Consider the following 10,941-nt stretch of genomic DNA (forward strand, 5'->3'; position numbering starts at 1 on the left):
TGTCAAAAGGACACAGAAGTCAATTTGGAGGTACTTCCATTGGCCAATTAGGGAAACTTTGAACAAAATAAATAATGATATTAAAGGGCTACCGAGTAAGAGTTCAATTGAATTAAATCTAAACCATGAATCTAAAGAATGGCATATTTACATAGTCTAAAAGAACTCCCGACAGTATTTATAAATTAACAAAGTGAAAAGAGTAACTCTGGAGGAGAGAGACACAGCAGGCATAATTTTAGGTCAAGTGATGAAAATGAAAATCATTAAGAATAGGGCAAACTGAAATCATATGTCACCCTTCAGGATGCAGTGAGAATACAGCGTCACTCCTATGATATCCCAACCAATGACATATAACCTAAATCTAATCCTAAAGAAACATCAGAGAAACCCAAACTGAGGGACATTCTACCAAACAACTGGCTAGCTAATCTTCAAAAGTTATCAAAGTCATGAAAGTAAAAAAAAAAAAAAAAAAAAAAAGCTAAAAAATGGTTTCAGAATGAAGGAGACCAAAGAGAAACAACTTAATGCAACACATGATCCTAAAATTGATCCTTTTGCTATACAAGACATTATTAGGGCAATTGGAAAAACCTGAATGAACTCTAAGGTTTGGTTTAATAATATATCAATGTCAATGTTTTTTTTTCTAATTTTGATGGCATTGGGATTATGTAGAAGAATGTCTTCATTTGTAGGGAATGTGCATTAAAATATTCAGTGAAAAGTGAGCATTACATTGGCAACTTTCCCTTAAGTGGTCAAGGGGGTGGGAAAAACCCTGCTTGCTTCTTTTCTCTAAGCTTATGATTGTTTCCAAAAAACATTGGAACCTTCTGTATTTAAGGCATACTTTGAGATATAGTGCAAAATGCCAAGTTCTAGAAGATACGAGGCCTGCGTACAAGGAATTTACAACTGAGCAAAAAAAAATGAGACACCTCCGCATAGATTCCTGGTGAAATTAAATTGAGCCAAGAGTCAAATTTGACTGAAAATTCTTCCAGACTGACAGAGTTCTTGCCAAATCATATATGTGTGTGTGTGTGTGTGTGTGTGGATAGATAGATCACAACATGTTTTAAGGAAGGTTAATATCCCTTTTTATTTATTTTTTAATACCCCTTTTTAAAAAATGATTCCTCTAACTGGATCCAACTTATTTGGATATTGTATCTGTGAGGAATTCTTTATGCTTAAATACAATCCTCTGGTAACTAGTGTCGTGAATTGAAGATGGCACTGTCACTAATGACCCAAATTTATAAAGGAAGTTATAAGTGAAGAAAAATGGAGCTCCAGAGGACAAAAATAAAGAACTTTTTGTTTCACGTTCACTATTCCTGTTTCCTAGCAGCATTTATCTCCAGAGTTGCAATCATCCCCTACAGAAAGCTAATTTCTAAGATAGAAGAGGCACCCAGAGTAAATTTGTTTTCAGTGTTTTCCAGGTCTCCTAATAAAGCAACAGGACCCCGTGATCACTAGAGGGCACAGCTGGGTTGTTCTCAGGCATGTGTATACAAAGGAGTTTCTTCAATTTTATATCTAAAAGGAGTTTTTACCATGACTTCACCTTTGAAATACGGCAGATAAATGAGTTCATTTCCAAGTAGGTGGCATGTCCAATACAGATGATTTGGTGGTGGAGGGGAGAAATGCTATAAGCAAATTAAAACACTCTCTCATTTCTGGATTTTAATGTCATTTTTTTTTTTTTATTCTCCCATCTGTTGTGTTGTGGCATTTAAAACAGGACAATATGGGGATCCCTGGGTGGCGCCGCGGTTTGGCGCCTGCCTTTGGCCCAGGGCGCGATCCTGGAGACCCGGGATCAAATCCCACATCGGGCTCCCGGTGCTTGGAGCCTGCTTCTCCCTCTGCCTGTGTCTCTGCCTCTCTCTCTCTCCGTGTGACTATCATGAATAAATAAATTTAAAAAGAAAAAAATTTAAAAAAAAAAAAAACAGGACAATATGTCTATTTGCCTGTGATTTCTATTTTATGGTGAAAATTCATTTGCTTTTCATAACTTTTAGTTGGCACAGCAGACACCATTCCCTCACTGACATCTTTCCGTGTGTTTTACTTTCACCTTTGTCCTGGGAATTAATCTCGAAGGAGCTTTTTTTAAAGACTTCCTCAGTAACTCAGAGCGATCACTTCTGTACTGTTCCCACTACTGAATAGCAGAGTCTTGAAATCCTAGTCTCTAATATTCTGTGGAAGTTTCTTTTTCAAGGAGACACTCCTGTTAGGTTAATCAGAGCAATTGGGAACAAGAGTTTTCTCCATGGCTCCTTAGTACCAGGCTCAGCAGCCTGTGCTGTGTGGTGTGTGGAGAGCGGACTGAGGATAGGCTCACTGGAAATGAGCTCCTACATCCTACAGCTAGCTCCACCACCCTCACACACCTTCTCTTCTCCGTCTCAAAATTATCCAGCGGAAAACATTTGCTAAGCATCTGAATCAGGTAAGGGAGGCTAGGAAAAAAGTTATCATGGACATAAGCCTTACAGTCTAGCTAGAAAAAGCATCAAGCTAGGGAAGATGTCAATAATACAAGGCTGCCTAATATTAATTTGCTTAATTCTAAATTTCCCAGAACCGCATCCACTTAAAATATTAGGATGCATTTTCACGCCATATGCTAAAATAGTCCACAGCATAGTATCCCGCCGAATTAGAATGTGATCCTTGGCACCTATTGCTTGGCTTTAGGCACTCATGATTTCTCTGGACTTCAGATTATTCATCCGTAAAATGGGAAAAGTAGTGCCTACCTTTTAGAGTTCAACGTGAGGATTACATGTTCTGGGATAACGTGCAGCAAGTACCTAGCTATAAAGATGTGAAAATGTATGTCCAGAATTTTTTATTCAAGGTAAATGAAATTTTTCATTCAGGATTCATTTAAGAATCCTGTGCCGCAGCACATACCAGGCCCTGCCCTGAGCGCTGGGTAAAGATGACACACAGCCACGGCCTTCAAGGGGCTCACTGCCTGACATCCATACTCACTTTAGCATTTGAACAAATAATGAAATGCTTATTTATAAGTATACATACATATGCATGTACTTATGTATATACTTATAGTAAGTATAAATAATAGAAATGCACATTGTGGAGGCTGCCCCCAGAGTTTTGAGCAATCGGGGTGCATGATCAGCAAAGTTGAGGGACCACTGACAGGTGCGTTAACTAATTACAGCGATGATTTAAGAGTCTCCGCAGTGAGGGGTGGGAATTAAGTGTAACAGGAACCCCGAGATGCGTGGTTGAGTCTCCATAGTCTTAAGTGTGATTGGGAAATCACCATGGGGAAAAACATGAAAAGGAAATTTCAGGCAGAGGTAATGCTTTTGTGGGCTTTGAGTAAGCAAAGCTTTGCTGAAACACCGACTCCACCACTTTTACAGCTGTGTGATCTTCCATTTCCTCACATGTGGATATGGAGGTACCACCACCTACCCCAGGGGTGTCTGAGGACCCATTATTTTTTAATTAAATGACATAATACTCATTAGTATAATACAGCTCCCCCGCCCTAGGTCTCTTCCTTGTCTCAGGAGGCTACACCTGCCGAGGCTTCTCTGCACACACCAGACAGGTGAAGCACCTCAGGGTTACTGGAGTTCTGAATATTTTTGTTATTGCAGGTTCGAGCATTTGTCTGTGGTTTGTGCCTGAATTTTAGCCCCTTAGGACTATTCACTTTGTATGGGTTTCTGGGACCTGTTGTCTTTCTACATGAACTTTTGACCTTCTGTTCAGCTTTGGACTATAACTCACCAAAGTGGACGTTTCTTATTTTGTGTCCACACCCACATATTTTTTTCTCCTGACTGCTGGTAGCAGCAGCCTGCATCCTTCAGCAATCCATCTATCTCTCTCTCAGTCCATATGGTTCTGGGGATTCTAGTCAGTCACCACAACGTATCCCTGTGGCTAGAGCAGTTGGGTTCAACGTGGAGCACAGTGGGAATCAAGGAGAGCCAGGTCCAAGGCTTGTATTGGAACTTGGCAGGCAGGAGAGACTTTCTCTTTCTTCCAAACATGGAACTTCAGTTGCCAGAGGCCACTATTAAAGAAATACCTGCTCGAGAATGAAGCCAGTATAATAAAGCCTAACCAAAGGATAGGAAAAACAATAGCAACAACAACAGCCACCAGTTTTCTAAGCACCCAGATCCAAAAGTACCTGAAACCAGTAGGTCTACTATTTGAATCTTTTCCCCAGTGAGCCAATAAATTCTCTGTTCTGTTAGCCTGGTTTTGATTTTGTGTCACCTGTCACTGAAAGAGTTCTAACATCTCTGAGGTTTGTCAGCCAATCCAGCCTTCTAAGTCACTTCTGTTAATGCTGGCTGCCTCCCCAGACCAAACTTCCAGCTTCACAGCCATAATTGATCATTGAGATTATTAAGTACATAATAAACTCCATTGCCTTCTTAGATCCGTTATATTTATGGTAGTTGTAGCAATTTGCCTTGTGTTTGTGGACTGCTTCCTTACTTTGAAGCATATGGTAAGATCCAAATAAGTTGCATCTCCCACTCACCTCCTGTTTTTAAAAGATGCTCCCTTTAACCAGCTCCTCTCACAATCTCAATGCTACTACCAATAATAATAACAACAACAACAGCAGCAAGAAGAATAGCTGCCATTTATTGAGCATCTATTGAGTACCAGGCATGATATTGTTAGTGGGTTATACTGGGTGGGCTATAGCCATCATTAAAAAATAAAAGGAATAGAATAAAGTCGATCAGAAATCTACAGAAAATAAATATTCAGGATGCATGCAAGTTTGTAAGAAAGAGCATTAATTGGCAAATTTTTCTCTCCATTATATTGTGTCTGTGTGTGCATTTGAGTACTGATTGCAATATTATAAAGCATATATTTTTAGTGTGGGTTGTGATGAAAAAAATAACTTGTCCAAAGCCTCATGGATAATAACAGAGCCAGCTCTGAATCCAGACACGTGGCTGGCTGCTGACTGTCTCAACCATATGGCATTTATAGATAAGGAAATGAACTTCTGAGAAGTTAAAGTAATGTGAGAAAAATGATAATGCCTCCCATATAGAATTGCAAGGATTAAATCAAAGAGTATAACTGGCTAGTATATAGTAAAACATAATGAAAGCTAACATCAAACCATTTTGGAGGTCATTTTTTTTCATGTAACATGATATTATGAACAGATCTCCATTTCTTTAAATACTCTTGTACAACAGCATCGTAGATGTCTACATTGCATTCCTTTGTATTTTTAATGATGTCTTTGCTTCCCTAGTCCTATATCGTGAGACCTTTAGGTTGTTTTCATGTTCTCACTGTTTATAACAGCATTTCACAAGTTAAAGCACAACCCCCATGTGTAAATGTTTCCTTGGGACAAATCTTGAGGTGAGGAATGGCTAAGTCAGAGGGCATACACTTTATTCTAGCAATTGCTCCAAATCTGCATCTGTAAAAATGGGGTGTTACTTGTCAGAAGCTTTCTAATAACTTAAAAACCCATTCATAGAACAAGTTACTGCCATCATGGTAAGACCAACCAGCTGGTTTTGTGCAAAACTCATCAAAGCATCTCCGTGCCTTGTCTCCAACTCCCATCACCCTCATGTCATCCCTGTCCTTGATACAGCCCTCCGTCTCTCCTTAGGGTGTTCCATTTCTTCACACCAGTAACATTCCTGCCATCGCTGGCTACACTCACCTGGACCTCAACTTGTCTCCTGGATGCACAGGAGCTGAACCAACACAATCATACTAGGGCACAACAATATCAGTTGCTTAATTACTTTAGTGGACTCTGTTATTTGTAAACAACAAATAAGAATACTCTTGCCTTGACTCTAGTCTTCTTTTAATAGCATCCTACTCCTTACCCTCTTGTTTCTTTCAGGGAACACCTCCCCAACTTCATGTCCTCATGAGGGTTTTCATCACAGTAACTCATCCTTTCCCCTGGCAGGGGTAGAAACAGGATCCCATCTGGATGTGGACGATAGTGGCATACTTTTCTGGACAGTAAGTCCAAGGGGCAGACACAATCTCTCTCTCTCTCAGACCACACAAAGTTGAAAAGAAGGTACTTCTTTTCGTGTGGTTGCTAAATTACAACTAGGTAGCCTGGTGCTGCTGGCAGTCATCTTCCTAAATGACACAGAGGAATTTCTCAGGTCCAGAAGGGAAAGAAACCAGCACACCAAGAGACCAAGAGGCCTGAGCTTCTGCATCTGGCAGTCTGTAAAGTCCGTGCCATCACTAGGCTTCTGGGTTTAAAAGAAAAATGTTTTGGCTAAGGCAACTTTGATTTTTTTTTTTTTTTTTTTTTTTTTTGCCTCTAGTAACTTAAACTCTTGAATGACACGGTGGTAAAATGAGTGGTGTTAACGTGTACCTTGAGTTGAGAGAAGGTAGGCATACAGAGATGAAATATGGTAATACTGCAGAGATTACATAGAGTGATAAATAATAATAGTTACAAGAGAATGGTCAATGCAATTTGCCTCAAAGAAAGTTGTTTATAGAGTTAATGGCATAATGAGGTTAAGTAGAAGGGGGAAGAGTAAGAAGACTGTTTATGGTCTCCGTTCTGCATCTACACAGCTACGCGTACTGACCAAATACACATCTGCCGGGGGGTTCATTTCCTTGTCTGGAAATAAGTGGACTGAACTGGTTGAGCTCTCAGGGCTCTTCTACTCTAAAATCTGGAAACCTCATCCAGTAAAGTCACTGTGGTCTGGTCCCTGTGTCTGAGAGATGGTGTCTGCGGATTGGCCCCAGCCTGGGTGTCTATTGATGTGGGCAAAGGAGATGCTGTGATGGAAGGGTCTGTCCCACCCAAACCACCTGGTTTTTACACATTAGGGGAGGGGCACAATAGATGCTTAGAACGCCACCACGATGATCATGTGGTGCCTTTAAAGGGCCTCTGTTGTGCCCCAAAATAACCACCGTGATGGACAATGTGGCTGTTCAGCATTTCTTGAAATTATTCTAGGACATGGGTGAGTAAACCTCAATTTACCACCACCCTCTCTGAATGTCTGGCCTCCTTTGGAACAACTCTTAGGGCAGAGGTTACACACTGGTAGGCCACAGATGGGTTTTGTTAGGACCACACAATATCGGTCCACGTAGTATTGTTAAAATTTAGAATTAATTGCCAGCATTTTAAAAATTGGGATATTCGCATAAGAAATCTGGATTTCTGGCCTCTCTTGAATCAGAAGCTCTCTTTGGCAGTGCTGAGCCCACATTCCCACGTGGCAGCAATAGACTGGGTCTGAGTAGCAGCTGTTCCTTTTCAACCAGGCAAGCATTTCCCAGGTTTCCACAGATCTCTGTGGACTATTTTGTCCAGGTAGGTTACCTTTTGGCCTCTGTAGGCTTGTTAATCTGTGATCATTGTGTGAAAGTCTGCTCATGAACTTGCCCACCCACTAGGCGGGTGCTCTCAATATGGTAACAATCGAGCCTACCCGGGTGCTGACCCTGGACTCCATATGGCAAAAATGCTGTAAACTGTGGCTAAGAAGTAACTATTTTGTCAAGAGCTACTTTCCAGAATCCCCATCTGCAGAGTCAACTGAATACCCAATCTAGCAGAGAAAAATGGAAATTCCACCTTCTCTTCTTCTATGAACTATGATGTTTAATAAGACAAACTTTTTTTAATTTTTTTATTTTATTTATTTTTTTTCAAACGTTTTTTTTTTAATTGGCAAATTCTAATCTGGGACTCATTAAGTATGAGTAGGAAAAAAAAATCCATAATCGAATAAAGCAGCCAAACATTCAAAGGAAAGGGATTATTCTGAAGAATCATAACAAACATTCTTTGGAAAACAAATTTATTCTAAGAAGTCAAAATTTAAAAACCATCTAATTCATAATCTCTGTAAGGGTCAAAAAGACATCATCTCTCTGAGTACGTTTTGAGGTCAGGAGAAATTTTAGCAGATGGAGAAGCAACTACCCCATTTTCTGTATCTGTTTTCAAAGTCAAATTTATTCAAGTATAATGTACATAGCAAAATTCACCCTGTTTAAGTGCACAGTCTTCATGAATTTTGACAACTATATATAGTCACGTAATCACTACCACAGTCAAGATGTTGAAAATTTCCATCATCCCAAAGAGTTCTTTCTGGCGACTTGGTAGTCTGCTCCCTGCCCCACAGTGAGGCCTCCTCTAGCAACCACTTATCTTTTCTCTGTCTCCATAGATTTGCCTCATCCACAGTATATAGGCTTTTTTATTTGGCTTCTTTCACTTAATGATTTTGAGATTCATCCGTGTTGTTGAATGTATAAGTAGTCTGTTTTACCTCACTGAATGCACTACAATTTGTATATTCATTCACTGGTTGATGGAAATTTGGATCATTTCCAGTTTGCTGCAATTATGAATAAAGCTATTATGAATGTTCATATACAAGTCTTTGCAGGAACGTCTGTTTTCATTCCTCTTGGTTAAATACTCAGGAGTGATATTGCTAGGTCATACGGCAAGTATGTACTTAGCTTCATGAGAAACTGCCAAACTGATTTCCATCAGCAGTTTATGAGGGTTTCAGTTGCTTACAACCTTGTCAGCACTTGGTATTGTCATTCTTTTTAATGTTAGCCATTCCAGTAGGTGCATAGTAGCATCTCACCATGGTTTTAACTTGCATTTCCCTAATAGCTAATGGTGTAGGATATTTTTTCTGGTTAAGCATCTGTTCATATCATTTGCTCATGTTTTTACTGAGTATCTTAACACATTGGCAATTTATATATTCCAGATACAAGTCCTTTATCAGATGTGTTGTGCAAATATGTATAGATACAATCTGATGGCAAAAAAATCTTGTATAGATTCAAAAGCAACCGTCCAATTTTAAAATAGTGTCAGTAATGAAAAATCTATTAGATATTGCAAAAACATGGTGATTTAGAAGGTGATTTAGGGAACTCTTCAGACCTTGATCAAAGGATAAAGACCTGAGCTATAGGGAGTGGAGGAGAAAAGAAACTTTGATTTATAATAAAAAAAAAAATGGGACGCCCGTGTGGTTCAGTGGTTGAGCGTCTGCCTTCAGCCCAGGGTGTGATCCTGGGGTCCTGGGATGGAGACCCACTTCGGTCTGTCTGCGTGGAGCCTGCTTCTTTCTCTGCCTGGGTCTCTCATGAATAAATAAATAAAATCTTAAAAAATAATAATCATGATAAATTGAAGAAATTTATCATAATAAATTTTTCTGAACTCAGAAAACGTGTCACTCTTCAAACTGAAAGGATGCATGGAATAGCTAGAAAATTAAATTACTTTCAAGGGTAACAGAAGAAATTTCCTAAGAGTACCCAGGTGGGAAAAAACCAGGTCTTTTCTCTAAGGAAAAAGAAAACAGATTGGACTCACATGTATCTTGCACAGCTCAAAATGCTAAGAGAGAGAGAAAGGGAAAGAGAAAGAAGCATAGTTTATAGTCCTGTTTTTCAAACACTGACTTATTAGTCAGTTATGAAATCACTTTAGTAAATAGTAACCAGCATTTATTTCTAAGTCAAATAGAATAGAATAGGGGACGCCTGGGTGGCTCAGGAGGTTGAGCGTCTGCCTTTGGCTCAGGGTGTGACCCCAGGGTTCCGGGATTGAGTTCCGCATCAGGTTCCCTGCGAGGAGCCTGCTTCTCCCTCTGCCAGTGTCTCTGCCTCTCTCTCTGTCTCTAATGAATAAATAAAATCTTTTAGAAAAACCCAAATAGAATAGAATAGAATAGCAATGTAAAAGTATATAGCACATATTAAAGGTAAATTTGGCGTGTGTGTGCATGTATGTGTCTTTAAGTGTATATGCCACTGGGTAATAAAATAAAATGCATTTCTTAGTTTAAATTGTATTTGAAAATGCTTGAGGAAGAGAACTACAGAATCTATCAACTATATATCATTTTTTGAAAAAGCACTCCAGTGAAGATGATAGTTGACTAACAGGAAAAAATGAGACTAAACAAAATGTACTAAACAAAATGTAGTAAGCATTTATTTGTATCAGCCAAGGTATAAGATACCAAAGAACAAAAGTTCAATTAGGTTAATTTAACTCAGGTAGATTTAAATAGAAAATGAATCTATTGGATGTATAGTGGGTACTATATTAAGTATTACTGGTGCATAACAAATTACTTCAAAAGTTGGTGGTTTAAAACATTTATTACCTCACAGTTTCCATAGTGGCACAGTTGAGCTGGGTTCTCTGGCTCTGGGCTGCCATCAAGGTTTTCATCCAGGACTATAGTCATCTCAAGGCTTAAATGCTAATTAAAGAAACACAAACAAACAACATAAGCCTTTAAATAAATATTTCAAAGGGGGACACAATAGAGAATTTTGGATGAATATTAGAGAATACTGGATGTCAGTTTGCATGATGAATGTAGCCCAAGCCTTGCATTGCTATGAAGGATTCTCTGACTCCAAACAAAATAATTCTAACCTGAAATCATTAGAAGGAATAGCCTTTTTCATCCTACAGAGGAGAGAATTAGTAATTGTTTTTGCATAATTTTGAATTTTTTTGCTATGGAAAATTTCAAGCAACAAAAAAAGGAAAATAGTATTCATTCTCATGGATCATCATCCAAGTTTAGCAATTGTCAACATTTTTGCTGATTTTGTCATCTCTTGCATATACTTTTTTTCTGGTTAACATATTTTAAAGCTTACTCTAAGCAATATAAATCATATGATATTGATGCTAGTAAACAAGTAGCATTCAAAAATGATTTTTTAAGAAATTAAAGACTATCATTAGATAAGTATTAATTTTCTGCTTTGTGCCAGGTATCTAGGCCAATATACTATGACAAAAATTGGATATGCTCTTCTGATCACATTAATAAGTGTTTATGTATCAAACAACAA

The sequence above is a fragment of the Canis lupus genome, chromosome 23, assembly GCF_003254725.2.
Source record: "Canis lupus dingo isolate Sandy chromosome 23, ASM325472v2, whole genome shotgun sequence".
In the NCBI taxonomy this organism is placed as follows: Eukaryota; Metazoa; Chordata; class Mammalia; order Carnivora; family Canidae; genus Canis; species Canis lupus.